This window comes from Dipteris shenzhenensis, chromosome 12 (assembly GCF_047967505.1).
Source record: "Dipteris shenzhenensis isolate YYH24624 ecotype China chromosome 12, Dip_SZ_1.0, whole genome shotgun sequence".
Classification (NCBI taxonomy): domain Eukaryota; kingdom Viridiplantae; phylum Streptophyta; class Polypodiopsida; order Gleicheniales; family Dipteridaceae; genus Dipteris; species Dipteris shenzhenensis.
Window position 1 is genome coordinate 19,001,567 of NC_141607.1, and position 18,744 is coordinate 19,020,310.

The window sequence follows — 18,744 nt, forward strand, 5'->3', positions numbered from 1 at the left end:
GGGATTGGTAAACCATGTGGATACACGTCCCTACCAGACCACGTCTACCCTACTCTTTGCTAAGTGTATGGATGACTATAGTGCTAGTCTCGGTAATCTCCAGCAAGGTAAGGCCCACACTCTGCGGAGGAAAGTCACTGTTTGGAAAAGGGCATCAACCTGGAGAGATGTCATGGCGAACTCTGCTTGCACAATTTGATGGGGTACTGAGGGCTTACTTTGAATCATCCGAGAACCCATAATCACCTGTAGCCACTCAAATCTCCTCCACTCTGCTACTGAAAGGTCGCTCCCCCCAGAAAGGTGCTGCATACATGGCAATTGATCTCACTAGTGTATTCAAAAGCTAGCTCTTCGTCAATGGATCCTGAAAATGCGCCTGAAAACATTGCCTCTCAAGTCGGGCCAGAGCCCCTTGTTCAGGTGTGAGGTGCTTTGGCTGCATGGGTCATTTGAAAACTAGCCGTGAGAAGACTACTCCCAAGTATGTGTAGGGCTGTACTATCTCCACTGGCTCTCCTTGGTAAGTGAAACCATGTCGATGCAGCACAACGCGCGAGGTGTTGAAGATCATTACCTTGGTCTTCCCAAGGTTGATTGTCAAGTCTCTCTCTCTCTGCAAAACACTTTTAGGGCCTCTAGGCGCCTCTGCAATCCTTCTGCTGAGGACAATGAAAGGACTATATCATCCGCATATAGCAAAATCTGTATCATCAAATTCACCAGATGTTATTTTTTGTTTTCCTTCATGAGGGCTCGCCTATAAAAGGATGCACAAGTGCTAGTCTAATGGCATATCGTCCGTCTGTACTACTGCGATTCTCTGTTCAAGGCTTTGAAAAGTCTACAGTCTTTTGCTTTGGTGATGGCAAGTGTTCGCAAAGTAGACATGTCTGAATGCATGGAAGGTGTTTTGTCTTGCTATGTTATTGTTTTGGCGATGTTCTAAAGATGCGAATTCGTTTGGAGTTTGCTGTGGGTGGTGCGTTGCTTTTGCCATTTTCTCTTTGCGACTTCGAGTTTTGTGGCTATGGCGGATTGGAGCTCGCTAGCTACAGCGGACTAAACCTCGTTGGCTTTGGCGCATGGAAACTCGATGTTTTTGGCTATGGGGCTCTCCAACTAACCCCGCCCTACACATCTTTACATTGTTACCGGATTGTGAATGGAGAACTGACGAGATTTAGCCCAAATTTGATCGCAAGTGTAGCGTTTATGAAAATCGTGACAATGAAGTGACTGTAGACAATCGTGGATACAGTAGCAGTGACAATGATCGGATGGTTTGCATCATTGGTGGAGTCGCGGCCCTTAGTTCCCTAGGAAGGTCACCTGTGAAAGTGTAGCTAATAAGTGTTGCTCCCTACAGTTGCCAAGACTCAACCATTGGGAAGAACATTTGCTAAACTCGAACCAGATTGAACCACAACCTGATCCCCGTAAGGAGCCTCAGGCTGATAGAGAACGGGTTCTAATGCTTTCCGCTCCCTCGATTCCTCGCTCTTTGCTTCCCTTTTGGATCTCTACTTCACAAGCTTTGGCTAGTTTCTTTGTTTTATACTCAATCATAGACTTGTGCGACTGTCAAAGCATTCGTTTGTTATGTGGCATGTATTTTCTGTCCATTTCTAGATGGTTGAGTTTGCTGGATTTTTCAAACACTCAGGGTTGCGAAAATAAAACATCTTCATGCCTTCATTTTCTTGACCCTAGAAGCATTCGGTTCTTCTAGAGCTTGCATTTTCCATCCGTACTCAAGCCATTGAGTTTATTGTTTAAACAAGCAAGGTTCAAAAAATGAACCTAGTTCATGCTTTCATTACGTTTTTCCCTTTATGGTTGTGTACTTCTTGGATACAAAGGCCACGGCCTGTCATCACCAAGTCATTTTGTAGTTTTGTTGTCTTTTGTTGTTATGTATTCGTCTGTGTGGAGCATAAGTATGTTTGTTTGTTGAGAACTCCAAAAACTGAGCTGTTCCTGAATGTATTGCATTTATTTGTTGTATGCTTGCTTGTACTACAATGCTATGTAGAATGTACATTGTGGTTTAGTATTGTGTGATTGTTTGTGAGAGTACATTGATGTCTTCGAGAACCGTTGGATGACATTCTTAATGGAAGGCCCAACATTTTAGAATTATTCCAATGGCTCTCTTTCACTAAAGAGACACAGAATTCATAATTTACTTAGTTTTTGAAGCTGTTAGAGCTTTATCTACTTGTAAGTGATAGAGTCATTTAAATACTAAAGACTTTGTAGTAGTTACCATTGCGCAAAAAGCTTTGTAATTTCAAAAGCATTATTCCAATGGATGTAATTTGTTTTGGGTCCTGCAAGGGTCGTTTCTTGAATATTACTATATTTAATTAAATATTAAAATCATATTGAAATCTATGGTGCAGTAATATTTAAGTAATTTTGTTCTTGGGCCTGTAAGGTATATGCACATGTTTTTGTCAATTTCATTTTGTAATGCCAATTTAAAATTTTCATTTGTTTATTAAATTTGTTCATTATGTGTGTTACATATTTTCCAATGTTTTTTTTTCTTTTATTCCGTATTGGCAGCAAGTAACCATTACTATAGATGTCTGTACCCTTTGTTTTCGTCTGCAGCTGTTGCTCAACATGGTGAATGTAATTTTTTACAAGCTCATTGTGAATAGTAATCTGGAATAATATATGCAAATTTAATTGAAAATCAAATCTTACTTTGTTAGTCTAAATATTCCAAATTCACGAATGGAAAATCATAACAGATTTAAGTTTGTTAATCTCTAAACAAAATTGTATATTTTTTAGTTTAAAACAAATAATCATAATGAGGGTATCTTATACTATAGTTTCTTCCTGTTTAAGCATAATTAGTATTAGCTAATACGAGATTTGTAGTTTTGTATCTTTTGTATACAAACAAGTATGAATCATTTATTTCTTTCCTAAAACTTTATTGTCAAAACAAGTTAGAGGAAAAAACTTCATTACTACTTTAGTTTGTATAATAGGCTTGTAAAATGCTATGTAGGAATTCCACAGAAAATGATTGATAGTAGTCAGCCTTCAAAATCAAAGTTTGTCACAGTTAGAAAGAAGCTTCTAAAGCGTAAAAGGAAAGGGGAAAAGATTGTAAAGAAGCTAAGATTGTAAAGAAGCTGCTAAAGCTTTAGGATTTTTTGAGTTTATAAGTATACATATGCATGTATAGTCAAAGAGTAATTTATGAAGATAAACAAATCCCATATCTACGTAGTTTAAAAAATTATTGATATGGATGTATCTTTCATAATTTGTATAAACAAATGCTTTTGTTTCTTGAGAAATTGTATGTAGCATGTATGCTTTTTGAAATGAATATACAGTTTAAAGCTATGTATCTAAATAAATTAATCACTTAAGTGTACTAAATAGATCTTTAAAAATGTAAGGTTCTTATTAGATTTTTTTAAAATCTCACTCTAGAAAATGTTTGCTATAGCCACCACATTAGAATTGGAAGATGTAACTTTTGAGCTAGCATAAAATATTAACATTATAGTAAATGTGTATTTCAGATTCAAGTAGATACTATAGTAAGGACAATGAAGTAGTCCCTGTTGAATCTGATGCGGAATCATCCAACTTTGTTGTTGTGACTCTTAATAAGAGCTCTACAAAATGAATGTATGATGAGGTAGATTCTTGGGAAGACAAACGAGTAAAGTTAGAATCTCCAGAAGAAGATAAGGCTTACCATACTTTAACTATGGAGTGCTTTGATGAAGTGACTATTGAAAGTGAGTATTCACCTAGTGAGAGCGTTATTTATTCACGAAGTTGACCTATTTGTTAAGAATGGGATATTCAAAGGTAGAGTATTGAATAAATACGGAACTTGGGCCTTACAAAACGTCAATTACCCTGCTAGTGCAGATGCAACAATAGGTGGGAAAGGAAGATATGCCCTCGGCCTACACCCCTCAGCTACTAGTCACTTTCTCACTGCCAGACAATGACAACGACGAAGAACCCTGAGCCTTCTTTCTCCTTCCTTGTGCTTACGGGTCAAACTTCTACGGCCTCCCCTTTAGTACAGCCTCTCCTTACCACCTCGACATCACCGCGAGGTTCTCTAGCTTACGTTACAGCTTCTCCCTCGGCCCCCCCTCCCTTGGTTGTCTACAAGAGACCTGTTTCACGGAATGATCCTATTGGAGTCCCTGTCAAAGTCCGCAATGAAGTCACACCTCCCGACTTCAAGCCTCATGAGCCTAGACCAAGAACCAGAGTTTAAAAGTTGTGCCTCCATCTGCAAATCCCAGGAACGATTGTACTTCGGGTGGTGGCTCATTTGGCTCCCAAAGAAGAGCCACAAGATACGACAGTATAGATGGCCATTTTTGGTTAATGCTACTGTTGCTTCAGTTGAACGGATAGTTACTGATACCTTTAGGGAAGACACTGTTACAGATCAGAACATGTTTTTGAAGTCTATTGGACTTTTTTGAAGTTGTATGTATTTGACTTTACCATATTAATATAAACCCACATTTTTCAACAAAAAAAAAAAGTCAATTACCCCACGACTTTGAAACTAGATTTAATTGATAGGGAAGGCGGAGGTTGTATTTCTCTCATGATAGGCGAGGTTTACTATGCCGATTTTATCAAGACGTTGAATATAGGGGATTGTATAAAAGTTACAACTTTTCAGTTTGTAATAGAAATACTTGGAATGATGGAGGAACATCTGATCACACTTTAGTGTTTGATCCGTCAACTAGGGTCGAACACTATGAAATGTTTGCAATTGACCCAATTTTAGTTCCGACCACTAGTATTAGCAAATACAAAGACGATTGCAAGGAGATAATTAGCAAGGGACAAGGGAAGTACTTGCCATTGGCTACAATTGCAGAAACAGTAATTAAGCTTGGAAGCTGCATGCGGCAAATGGATGAACTTATCGTTGGGGACATCGAAAACACGGACGATCTTATTACGATAACTTGTTATTGTAGATTGCTACATTGACAATTGCAATGACAAATCTACAGTTACACTAGCAAATACTAATATGCATCGGCATTGCAGTTGACATTTTGGAACAACCAAGGCTCGACGAATTCTATTAAGATCGTTGATAGGTTTAAAGCTGTGGGGTTCTGCCATTTTGTTTTGAGAAACATAGGAGCAAAGAAGAATAGCCAGCCAATTGCACTCAATATGCTTGATCTGACTATTATGGCACCTACACGAGTTCCGTCAATATTTGCAAAATTAGCTCGAGTGGTTCACCGGCATATTCATTAGATCGGCTATGAAAATCAATTAACATTTAATTAGTGTACATTAGTATATAATGTCATAGAACAAAGTGTAATGTATTGAAATTTAACATTTGCTATGTTATATTAATAGATAAGCGGCGTACTGATTGTGACGAGTCTCAACTCAACATTATATGAGCATGTATGCTCATTTTGTAAAGAGGAAAATATCTTAAAGGAGAACACTATACCTCGATGCTTGACATGTGATCGGATCATGATTTTGGAAAAAATTCCTAAGGTGAAGGCACTGATTTACAAGCTTAAATGGTGGAACCGTGGATGTCACATTGAAGAACACATGGGTTGATAAAGTTTTAGACTTACCTCGACCTTTCATAGAATTACTAGAGGACAACACACAATTCCAGAAATCAGAACTATTCGACCAAAGAATTGAAGGAAGATTTCTTGTCAACATGCATGGTCTTGTGGTGGGCTTTATTCCTTTACGTCGTAATGGTGCATGAGTACCTCATCAACCAAGCATGCAGCACATCACATAATCCCCCCATTGTATAGTAATAGATATTCAGCTCAGTTTGTTTTCAACAAAGTGGTAGCCTAATCTTTTGCAACTTTAGTTTCCTTTAGTACATAGTTCAAGCTTTCCACTGAGAGTGTTCTTTACATACCATAAAACATGAGCTTGTAAGTTTGGTTATTTTGTAACATGGTAGCACTGATTGCTACATGTTACTTTGTAAAGAGATGTTTACTTTTTAATAATACAAAAATGTACATAGAAAAAAGTTTTATTTGGTTTATTATTTTAGATATATTGAGACAAGCTTATTGCTTCTTCAATATAATTGTACTATACTGACAAAGTTAGCATACTCATGATATTTAAGATATGGTGACACAAGCTTATTGCTTCATCAATATAATTGTACTATACTGACAAAGTTAACATACTCGCGATATCAAAGCCAATCTTACTTTAGCAACTTCGCAAAATATTACTCATAACATATTGTTTTATTTTGCTTTCCCAAGTGAACCTATTTATCCGTTAGTGTTTCTCATTAAATTGCCAAACATATTGTTACCTTTATTTAAAATTTTAGACCAACAATAATATTAATTCTATGGGTCAAGAACAGTTTCGTAATACATCTAATTTAGCGCACACACAATTTAAATATCATTCCAAACTTTCCAGTTGTTTTGATGGTTTTAGAGCCTTGTTCGAGAGGCCACTCTGCTAGTATCAGGATTCCAAGCTGCAGCTCCTGCGAGCTTCCCCTCCCCCCCCTCGCCGTTCGCTCTACCTCCCCCTAGCTCCTCCCCTCGCCGCGACCACCCCCACCCCTTCCCCTCCGCCCTCGACCCCCGTCCCCCCTCCCCCTCACCCGCCAGCCACCTCGCTGCCCCCTCGCCTCACCTCCGCTCCAACCCGCCCCCTCGCTCCAACCCGCCCCCTCGCCTCTGCTCCAACCCGCCCCCTCGCTCCAACCCACCCCTCGCCTCCGCTCCAACCCGCCCCCTCGCCCCCGTTCCAACCCGCCCCCTCGCCTCCGCTCCAACCCGCCCCCCTCGCCCCCGCTCCAACCCGCCCCCTCTGCTCCAACCCGCCCTCGCCCTCGCCTCGCCTCCGCTCCAACCCGCCCCCTCGCTGCTCCCTCGCCATCCGCCCCGCTCCAACCCGCCCCCTCGCTGCTCTTTCACCCCCTCGCTTCACCCGCCCCCCCGCCTTCATTCCGCTCTCCCCGCCCCCCGCTTCACCCCTCCACCCCCGCCACTCCAACCCCGCCCCCCCCACCCCTCCGCGCCCTTCCGTATTCCCCGCACCCCGCAGCCTTCCCCCCGCCCTCTGTTCCGACCCCCCCGCCCCCTCACTTCGCCTCGCCCGCCTCACCCCCAGGCTCCACCTCCCGCTTCGTCCCCCTTCTTGGGTGGCAGCCTGTTTTTCCTCATCGGAAGCTTGCAGTTAGTCTTGGCGGTATGGCGGCCCCCTGCCCGGATCCGGAGGCCCAGTCGGACCCTCCCTCTCCAGATGCCTACCGCGTTATCCTGATAGAGCAACAATCATCTCGTGTTCAGGAGGTTGCCATTGACTTTGCTCGTACCTCTGTTTACGGTAGAGTCATTGGACACTCCCCCTCCAGGTCTACCATCAGGGACTGGCTCCAGTCCACTCTCCTGCTAGAGGATGGCCATATTGAGGAGGTGGCCCTTATGGGAAGGGGCATCTTCTGGCTCAAACTCTCCAATGAGAAAGCTGCGAGCAACCTGATTGCAGGTTCCCCCACATCGGTGGATGGGAAGATTATCATGATAGTCCCGTGGTACCGTGGATTCAGCGCAGAAGATTTCGATGTTCGGTTCCGTATACCTCGCCACCCAGTGACACTAGTTTTTCCAGGGCTTGCTACTGAGTTGCGGCCGATTGTCAGGGACTTGGGCTCCCACTTTGGCTAGGTTATGCACGACACCTTTGCCGACGCGGTGACCACGGCAGGAGCTCCCCGAGTCCGTGTGGCTGTGGCGGATCCTGCAACTCTCCCTGCAGTGATCGAGATTGTGACAGGTGCCGACAGCATCACCCAGAGCATGATTGTCACCGGACAGCCAGGTCAGTGCCTACGGTGCCACGGCTTTGGGCACTTGGCGGCTGCTTGTCCACGCTTCGCCAGCTCGTCTCGACCCTCCCCGCCCCCGCCCCCTCCGCCCCCACCCCCCCCCCCGGACAGCCACGTCATGAGGAGCCGAGGCAGTCGGAGTCTGGTCCAGAGGTAGTGGGCGGTTGGACCGAGGTTCGAAGGAAAAGAGGAAAGAACAAGAAGATTTCGGATAAAGGCAAGGAGGCAGAGGTTACCCTTCCTGCAGCAGCACTCCAGAGACCTGACAGGCAGATGCCCCAGGGACCTGGGAGAGCTTCTTCTTCGACGGCAGCCCGCCCTCCACAGCCTCAGATCCCCCTCTCTCCCGCTCCCCCGCCTTCTCCCCAGTTTCCCCCCCCTTCGCCCAACCCGCAGTTTCAGCCCCCGCCTCCTCTTCCTCAGTCTCCTCCTCCTCCCCCTCAGCCCCAGTTCCAGATGCATCCCCATCCCCCCCCCCTGTCCCCCTCGCCTCTCCTACAGAGTTAGCTGCACCGTCGGCTTTCCAGCCGAGTGCAGCCCCCGCTCCACCTCCTCCACCTTCTCCGCCAGTCGCCTCCGTGGAGTCCGAGTCACCTATCCCGCAGCCTCCTCCCCCTCCCCCCCCGCTAGCAGGACACCCGGAGTCTATACCACTAGTGGAGCAGGCTTCCCTTCCCGCTAGCCCCTCAGTGGCAGACTCAGCTGGGTCTCAGCTCCAGGAGAGAGAGCTTCCTCGAGACTTTTACAGATCTGGCCCCTGGGACTACCTGGATGTGGCCGACCTTGGGACCTTCCCGGCTTGTCTCGACATTAGTATCTTCCTGCTCCGCAAAGGGGCGGATGGGAAGATTGTTGCCTTGGCTCCCAGGGATGGCCCTAGCTTCGCTTTCACGTTCCTCAGCGATGGCACCGAGACCTGGACAGACGACTCGGTTTGGGAGGCTCTCAGAGAGCAGACACACGCCCAGGTTTGCTCCTGGATAGGCCCGTCCGGTGGGCAGCTTCTCGAGACTCAGTGGTCCGAGGGCGATGTGCGCCTGTGGTGGCGTTGCGCCGCCAAACGCTTCCGACTGATTGTGATCCTCAGACCCCCCCTGTCATGGCCTCTCCCCCAGGATGTCAGAGCTTGGTCAGAAACTCCGAACCTTCTACGGGATGACCACTTCAGAGATCTCGAGCTGGCTCGAGAAAGCATTTGCTCATGGCACCAGAGGCCTCTCGCCATTGCTGAAGGTGTTGAAGAACGGGCAGGACGACCCCGTCTCCCCCTCCAAACCTTCTCATAAGCGGCAGCGCCTCCATTCCGATATGTCTGATTCTTCTTCGACTTCGACCGTGAGCAGACAGTTGTTCGCAGCCCCCCGTCCCTCTCCATGAGCCTACACCTCGTATCCTGGAATGTGAACGGGTTTTACTCTTCGGGCACCCGTGGTCCCAGGAAGCTCATTTTGCGACAGGAACTTCAGCCTGCAGTGATTGGTCGATTGGATGTACTTTTGCTCCAGGAGCACAAGCTTTCTGCGTCTCATTCCCGTAGCTGCGGGAAGGTTCTCCCTGGACGTTCCTACACTTATTGGGAGCCTTCGATCGGCGCACAGGGGAGGAGTGGGGGTGTCTGTACCTCCGTGTGCGAGCAGTTAGCCCAGGAAGTTTTCGGTCACGGCACGTTGATCCCAGGCCGAGCCCTTTGGGTAGGCCTGAATTTGGAGGGATCCAAAATAGGAATCCTCAACATTTATGCTCCCACAGACCTCCGATGCAGAGCCACCTTCTGGAGGACACTTACAAGAATTCTTCCAGACATGGATTCCTGGATTGTTGGAGGAGACTTCAACAACCTGGAGACCTTGGAGGACCAGCAGGGCAGAGATCCGGAGTTCACAGGTATGGCTCAGGCAGAGCAGTCAGCTTGGGACTCTTTCATCTTCGCGACAGGAGGGAGGGACAGTTGGAGAGACCCGTCCTTCCGGCGTTGGCACGGGAGCCTGGACTTCTCTTGGGGCTTCCGCAGGGAAGGAGGCAGACTCCTGGAGAGGCTTGATAGATTTTATGTCAGTGATTGGGCCATCAATAGAGGCGGCCAGGCGGGTATAGTTCCAGGGACGACACTCTCCGACCATGCGCCTGTGCTCCTATCATTAGATTCGGCAGCCCAGACTCTCCCCCCCCGATCATGCAGGATTCCCGACTCCATCTTCTCGAGGGAGGACGTGCGCAGCAGCATTTGCAGTCTTTGGGACAGAGACTGGGGGGAGGGCGTGGATCTGGTAGACTCGGTCGCACAGGCTCTGCAGGAGTCCAGCCAGATCTGCCAGCTCGCAGCCCTACAGGTTCGACAGGATTGGTGGGGCAGAGAGAGAGCTCTTCGTAGGGACCTAGCCTCCATTCAGCGACTCTAGCAGGCTTCCCCGGGCTCGGAGGAGCTTCGGATCCAGGCCCTTCGAGCCAGAGCCCTCCTGGAGGAGACCCTCCAGCGTCGCTCCGAGTTTTCCTATCACGCCTCTCTCTCCTTCTGGGCCCGGAAGGGTGACCGGATGTGCAGGGAGTTCTTCAGGACGCACGGCCAGAGAGCTGCAGGTGATCAGCTTCGGAGTCTCAGGGCAGCGGATGGTCACATCGTTACGGATCCGGGGGAGGTCCTGGGGTTGGCCACTGACTTCTACAGGACCCTCTTCCAGCAGGACCCGCTTGCCCCTCGTGCTAGTCATGCCCGTGAGGAGGTGTGGAGGCACATTCCACCCCTGGTCCAGCCTAGCATGCAGGCGACGTTGTTGGCGCCGTTCACCTCGGATGAGATGTTGGAGGCCTTGATGGCTATCGACGGACAGAAATGCCCAGGTGAGGATGGGCTATCCCGAGCATTTTTCACCTCCTTCTGGGACCAGATCCATCAGCCCCTCCTTGCAGCTCTGCAGGGGATTTTCAGCAGCGGTCAGATGCCAGAGAGCCTTTCCTCAGGACTGATTTGCCTCATCCCGAAGGGAGGAGATAGACAGGAGATCCGCCAGTGGCATCCGATCACTCTCCTTACCACTGCCTACAAAATCCTCGCCAAGATGATCAGTGCCAGAGTTCGGCCTCTACTCCTAGACCTCGTCCATGACACTCAGACTGGCTTTGTCCAGGATCGCAGTATCCTGGATAATGTCTTCACCTTTTCAGAGGCAGCGGAGTGGGCTCAGTACAGCGGATCACACCTTGCCATTTTACTTCTCGACTTCGAGAAGGCCTACGATCGCGTGGACTGGTCCTTTTTGGAGGGGACTCTGGAGCGGCTAGGTTTCCCGGCAGGTTGGATTCAGGGTATCTCAGCTTTGTACAGAACAGCATCTAGCAGAGTCATCATTGGAGGCAGGATGGGTGAGCGCTTTAGCTTGGAGAGATCAGTACGTCAGGGCTGCCCCCTGGCTCCTTACCTGTTTCTCTTCTTCGCCGAGGCCATGACTTACTACCTTCGGGCGAGGTCCACAGGGCTCAGGGGTGTTCGCCTTCCACTCCGAGAGGACACGGAGCTTCTGGACTCGGAGTACGCAGATGATACAGCCCTTTATGTCCAGGACGATGAGAGGATGCTAGAGAGGGTGCGGATGGCCCTGGAGGTTTTCTGCTCGGCCGCTGGTGCGAAAATCAACTGGAACAAATCAGTTGGTTTTCTCACAGACCCGGGGGCGTGTTCTCAGTGGGGGTGATTTCTGGGTTTCAGATGGATTCCACGTGGACAGACAGCTAGATAGCTTGGCTTCCAGGTTGGCCTAGACATCACGCCAGCTCAGCAGTTTCTCTCGGTGCTAGACTCCATCCGACGGAAGCTGGCTTTCTGGAGCACTGCTAAGCTCTCCCTTGCAGGTCGTGCCTTGGTAGTTAACCAGGTCCTCCTAGCCACGGCTTGGTATGTGGCTTCCTGCTGGTGCTTCTCGAGATCCAGCGTGGCGCAGCTCAGGAGGTTGGTTCGGAACTTCCTTTGGTCTGGGGAGGATGGGCATAGAGATACCAGAGCCAGGGTTGCTTGGCAGACAGTCATTCTTCCGCAGGCTGAGGGTGGTCTGGGGGTCATTGATCCAGAGCTTCAAAGTCAGGCCTTGTTAGGCAAGCTTATCATTCGCCGTTTGACCCCAAGGGGACAGACGTGGAAGATGTTACTTCAGCAGGGAGTCGGCTCTTGTGTCCCGTGCCGAGGTGGAGAGTGGCTACCGTCCCTCAGGTGGATCTTCACCTCCGCCCCGCTCACTCAGCCCCGCTCCCCACTCGTTCGTAGCCTCCTCATGGTTTGGAGGCGGCTCCGCCTCAGTCTCATTCAGTCCCCTCCCAGCTGTCAGGAGGAGATCGATCGCCAGCCGCTTATCTGGAACGGTCAGGTCAAAGATGCCGAAGGCCTTCAGTTGGGGGAGAGATCACATATCAGGTGGGACGGCTGGATGAGGGGGCCAGCCCGATCCCTTCGTGTTTGGAGGGATACGTACAGACATCTGGAGATGATTGATCTTGCAGACGCAGCTGGAGGTGCACGTGGAGCCCAGGCGAGACGCACGGAGATCGACGGTGCAATTCCAGCTGCTTGGTTGGTTCCACCTGAGCATCAGATCCTCATGCCTGGTGACACCCGCTGGCTGGGACAGTTCACCCCCCGTGGCATTCCACTGGTGATCGTAGGACGTTTGGATGACTCCTCTATCTCCTTCTTCGCGGTTTCTGGGGATGGACGACTCAGGAGAGAGGGTGCGCTCATCGACCCCCTACTCCTGTGGCAGAGGGTTCGGGTCGTAGGCCTCTTGGGGAAGGTCTGGCGTACCGACCCTAGCATCGAGCAGGACCAGGTGCAGCTTTGGCGTCTTTGGCTCTGGGAGGGGCGGGCCTTGTCAGAGCTTGAGTGGGACCCAAGAGAGTGGTGGTGGCCAGAGATTGTGACAGGACAGGGGCCGACCTCCTTCACCTACAGTACGACTCTGGGCAGGCGAGTTCTCGGGAGGATGCAGAGCCGCCCCCCCACCCAGCGACCCAGCTGGTACGCACAGGGCATTTCCAGGTTCTTTTTGCAGGCATTCTGGAAGGCCTTGTGGGAGAGCTGGCGGCCGCGGAAGATCTCATACTTCCTATGGCTTCTTGCCCACAAAGGTCTTCCAGTGGGGAGCTGGTTGAGGCAGATAGGCCAGGACGGTTGCTACCAGATTTGCCATGCGGATGAGGAGACACCAAAACACTGCCTGTGGAGCTGCACTCGCGCCCAGGAAGTGTGGAGGTGGACTTTTGGGATTCTTACTCGCGCAGCACCAGAGCTAGGATTGATCACTTGGGGCACGTTCTATTGGTGCAGCACCGCACCTGGTCTTCATCACTTATTCGAGGCATACCAGCAGGACCCCACTTTCCTTATTACACAGGGGACGTGGGGACCGCTCGAGGGCATCCCACAGCACCTAGCAGAGGTTGATACAGGAGTCCGGGAGAGGCAGCCAGTCTGGGAGATTATTAGCTCACAGGGTGGCACATCTGGACCTCGCGCTGCGCGCGCTGCGCGCAGATCCTAGGTGGCACCTCCTTATCGACTGCCCAGATCATGGCGGAGATTTGGAGTGAGATTATTCATACTCTCAGAGGCCAGTGGGATCAGATTCAGGGAGACTCCCGGGCCGGTCAGGAGAAGCGGAGACGCTTCCTCCGGGCTTGGGACACACAGGGCCTCTTCTTCGCGCAGACTACGCAGGGCCTTCGGTGGCATTACTCACCACCCCGATGGCTGTTCATTCATACTCGTCTTTGTTTCTGCATCGAAGACTTATTTTTGCAACATGTTTTCTTCCACACATTCAGTTTCGAATTTGAAATACACCATTTTCATAAGCAAATTGAAGCTCTCACTTCTAAACTAACACAACCTACATAAAAGCCACAAAAATTACTTCTCGTAAGCAACCCGGATATGCTAATTTTCCCATCTGCAATTGACATAAGAACAACAAATTATACTCGTTGGACCAAAGACATGGGTTGTGTTTTAGAAAACATGATTAATGAAAACACACTCACTTCTACCACTGAAGCGATGGACATCTTAAATCAGAAATTCCCATAAGCTATTCTACATAGTGACATTGTCAAATGTAAGATTTTGGACATTTAAAAAAAGCAAAAAAAGTCCATAGCAAAACACAAGCATGATTGTACTAACCAAGACACTGAACAACACAATCAACTACAACATCATAATGAGGTAACAACAACACTTGTACTAGAACAAACCTCAAGCTCACAACTGAAAATGACGACATGCAAACGTAAGCGAGCATGCATAATAGATGAATGTATAACATTACAAAAATACTCAAAAGCAGTTGGAACTACTTCAAAGTTCGTAGAAAAATATATTACCTCAATTCAAGACACTCCAAAATACGAATGTTTATCATGTGAGTGTTTATTGTTTAGAAAACAAACAACATACGCAAAAGAAATCACACACTTGGACAATAACCAAGAGACAACAAAATGTTCCTTTCGAAAAGAAGAAACATCGAATTTGCAGAGAATGCAAGACATCAATAAAACTAAATACCATGCCAAAGTATTTTGTTCCTTACTAAATAAAGCAAAACATAGTGTTGTTAAATGTGGTAATTCTTAATGATATTGAAGAACGATTAGTTGCTCCAAGAATAGCATTTACTCAAATAAGAGAACTAACACATGGTGGCCAATACGGAATGCATGGTAGCATTGTAAATGTGATGGCTGACACGAGTAAAATCCAGCATATATTACCAAGATTTATTAACGATGAATCATCAATAATACTTGGAATTAAAAAGAAACTATAACATAAAAGCGCATACTTAATTGGGAAAGTCAGGCCACCTATTCTTATGCGAGTGTTACATACACTTGTTCAAACATCACTTTACAAATCTAATAACGTTCAAATCAACCAACAGTGGACACATCATTTGCAAGAAATCTTGTGCTCTCACAGCAAAATATAGAAGATGGCAAAAACAACCAACAATCATACCCAAATGATGCTAATGAAACTTATACAGATACTTTCATCCATAACATCATTACAAGTGAATATGTCATAGATTACAAAACTGATATCAACTACATAGCCCCTTGCGAAAATAATAGACCCTTGGGCCTATTTCAAGATAAGAACAGTGAAGAATTAAACTTCCCTACACTTTTCTTTGGCTCAGAAAGATATATTTGAAATCCTTGACGAACATATCAAGACATCGCAAAATGGCAATTAACACACAAATCTCTTAACTTCTCACAAACTATACCAAACTTATTTTTCAAATCAATTAAGGTTCTTATTAATCAAGTAATGCAATCCATTTGGGTACGATTGCGCAAAGGTGCACTCCAAAACAAAGTATTGTGCACTAAAGATGTTTCAAATGATACAAATATTGAAGCCATTCTAAAATCTGAAATTGGTTACAGAGACTTTGAAAACCTTTGTATCTCTCCGGATCATAATAAAAAACTTAGGAAAGATGCACTCGCAATGATGAGGCAACTAGGTCCTCCGTCTTTGTTTATGACATTATCATGTGCCGAAAGAATGTGGGAACCTTTGACATAATGTCTATATAGCATATACTCAACTAATAACAAACAAAATATAACACCACAACACACGAACGCTGACACAAGAGACTTAATAAGAAATAATCCAACAATCTGTGCAAGTTATTACACTCATAAAATCCAATAATTCCTCAAACTAATAATGAAAGATGATGAAATACTCGAAAAAATACATGATTACTTCTTTGTCAAGGAATTCCAAGGGAGAGGAAGCCAACATGAACGTGGTATCATATGGATAGAAGATGCGCCAACATAGGGAATTGATGATAATAATGCCATTATATCTTTTGTTGATACCTACATAACATGTGACAAAAACGTACTACCATAAAAAATCAAGGATATTCAAACACACATCTACATGCCACAAGAAGAGAACCAACAATTGCATATTGCATTATCCGGAAGCCTCCACTACATGAAACAATGATTCTAACCCCTTTAGACACCAATGATCACATTAACAAAGCAATGTACACAGAAATTGCTACATATTTGCATTGTATAGATACCGAAACAAATCTTACATTCACCGAGTGGATTGGTAATATCGAAATAGACATATCAACATACGTACTAGCAATACGATCACAAATAGGAAAACCAACACTATTCTTGAAAAGACAGCCAAAGGACATTTTCACAAATGCTTTTAATCAAAAAATGAGTTTCCTATGGCAATCAAATATGGATATACGATACATCATAGACCCATATTCAGCCACGACATACTGCACCTCATATATTACAAAAATGAATGACACTAACAAAAAGCCTCCAACACAATTAAAACTTGCATACAAGACGACAGTCTTGCGTACGATAGATTACGAAAAATGGGAAACACATTTTTACATGCACAACAAATGAGTGCACAATTGGCATCTTTCATTACTCTATCTTTACCCTTACATAGAACAACAAGAAGCTTCTACTTTATACAGAGCACTCATCCTCAAACAAAAAAGACAACTACAGCACCTCCCCAGTGAATCCACCAACGTAACATGTGACACTATCATCAATAAATATACAAAAAGGAAAAACATGGATGACATTTGTCTCCTAACATTTGCAGAAGCAAAATATAATTGCGACAATGGCAATATTAAGAAAAGACGCAGACCAATAATTAAAAGATTCGTAAAATTCAACATCATTAAGGATTTGAAACATTACTATCAAGAATAAGTACTATTATACTATACTTTTAAAGACGATGAAAACATGAACTATTAATACATGGTTCCTGGCAACAAGCCTTCGATTCTGGCCATGACATTATACTACAAAATAAGGCTTTATACACACAAGAAATTAATGATGATCAAAGAGCAGAAAAAACCAACATCCCACAAATAAATAACTATGACACTGATAATATTAACAACAATGACTTTGAACAAAATAACTTCCCTACATATGACATTGCATCTGACATGTGGAATACATATAAAAAAAAGAAAATCGACAATTTTATTATTTCAGTTAAGAAACAAATCCTAATACACAACGACGAAATGATTCGCTCTCTAAACAACGAACAAAGACAACTGTTCAACGATATTATGATACGAAAAAGGATACATCCAACAGAAAAAATACATTTATTTCTCACTGGTGAAGCAGGCACATGCAAAACATACGTTCTGTTACTTATAGTCCAAGGTTTGCTCCGATTTTATAATCGAACCATTTCAAATGTAGATTATGAGCTACTACATGTATTAATGCTAGCTTACATAGGAAAATCAGCTTACAACATAAACGGCCTCACTATATATGACACATTACACTTACCATTACAAACAAAAAACTTAACCTCCCTCTCAAGGGAAAAGCTTGACATACTAATCCGTCTTTATGAACAATTACAACTTATTATGTTTGACGAAATTCATTAGTAAGAAGACGCACTTTGGACTTTGCAAACCTTCGCATGAGAACATTTAAAAGAAACCATTCAAAATACTTTGAAAATGTCGATATCATTTGCTGTGAAGATTTATATCAAGAGAAACCAGTGAGAGATAGCTGGGTATTCAAACCAAAAGAAGATTCGTTACAAACAATAGTGAACACATATTGGCACACAAAGCCACAATGCTATGAGCTCAAAAAAACAATATAGATTAAAGAAGGAATGCTAATTGAATTATGTGCAAGAAACATTAACCAACAAGATGGATTAGTGATTGGCACAGATGGAGTTTTCATGAACATGTCTATCTATACCACAATAACGGCATCGTTTGGATTCAATTTCAGAACCCGAAAATTAAAAATGAAACCTGTCGAAACAACTATCATGCATACACTACAAACATCAATCGCAAATGGATACCCATATTATACACAGAGCACAATGACTAACAATGAAAAAGCTAGCTTTCTCACTAGTAAGAATCCGCACGCACGGCCTTGCATACACAGCACTTTCATGTGTAAAAAACATAGACAACCTTTACTTACTTTAGCCACTCCAACATCTTCTCGTAGACAAAGATGTTCACGACGAAATGAAAAGACTAACAACTCAATCAAAATGGGAAACATTGAACAACAAAATCCACCAATGCACAGACACAACTATACTGATACAATCTTTAAACACTAGGTCATTACATAAATACAAAGACGATATACAAGCCACAGAGTCACTTATCGATTCCGATATTATATGTTTACAAGAAACAAGAACTGAACATTGCCAACCATATCTAACATCTAACTTCCAATATATAAACAATCATACCAGTTGTACCCTAGTCCGAAACAACATTGTCATTGAAAATTTAGACAAAATTTTACTACACGAAATTAAGATCACAACAACGAAAATGAAAACAAAAAACGAAACATACGAAATTATTAACATATATAGACCACTATCCAAAAACACAAAACATTCTTTTAATTACTTCGCAAAAAATTAGCAACAACTACTACCACACAAAAAAGAATTCTCATCGGAGACTTCAACATTGACATGCTTTAACAAACAAAACAATCACAAATACTACAAAACATTCTACAACCTTCAATGCCATCATATCACAACAATATATGAGTCACAACTAGATCACATTTGGACCAACAGACCTGACAAAAAAAAGGACAGTGGATCTGCGTACACATATTGGTCAGACCATTCTATGGTCTACATACTTGTCGATAACTAACTATCTCAAACAACCTTTAAACAAAAAAAAAACACCCATTAATTCTAGTCCTAAAACAAACCCAACCATTAATTCCAA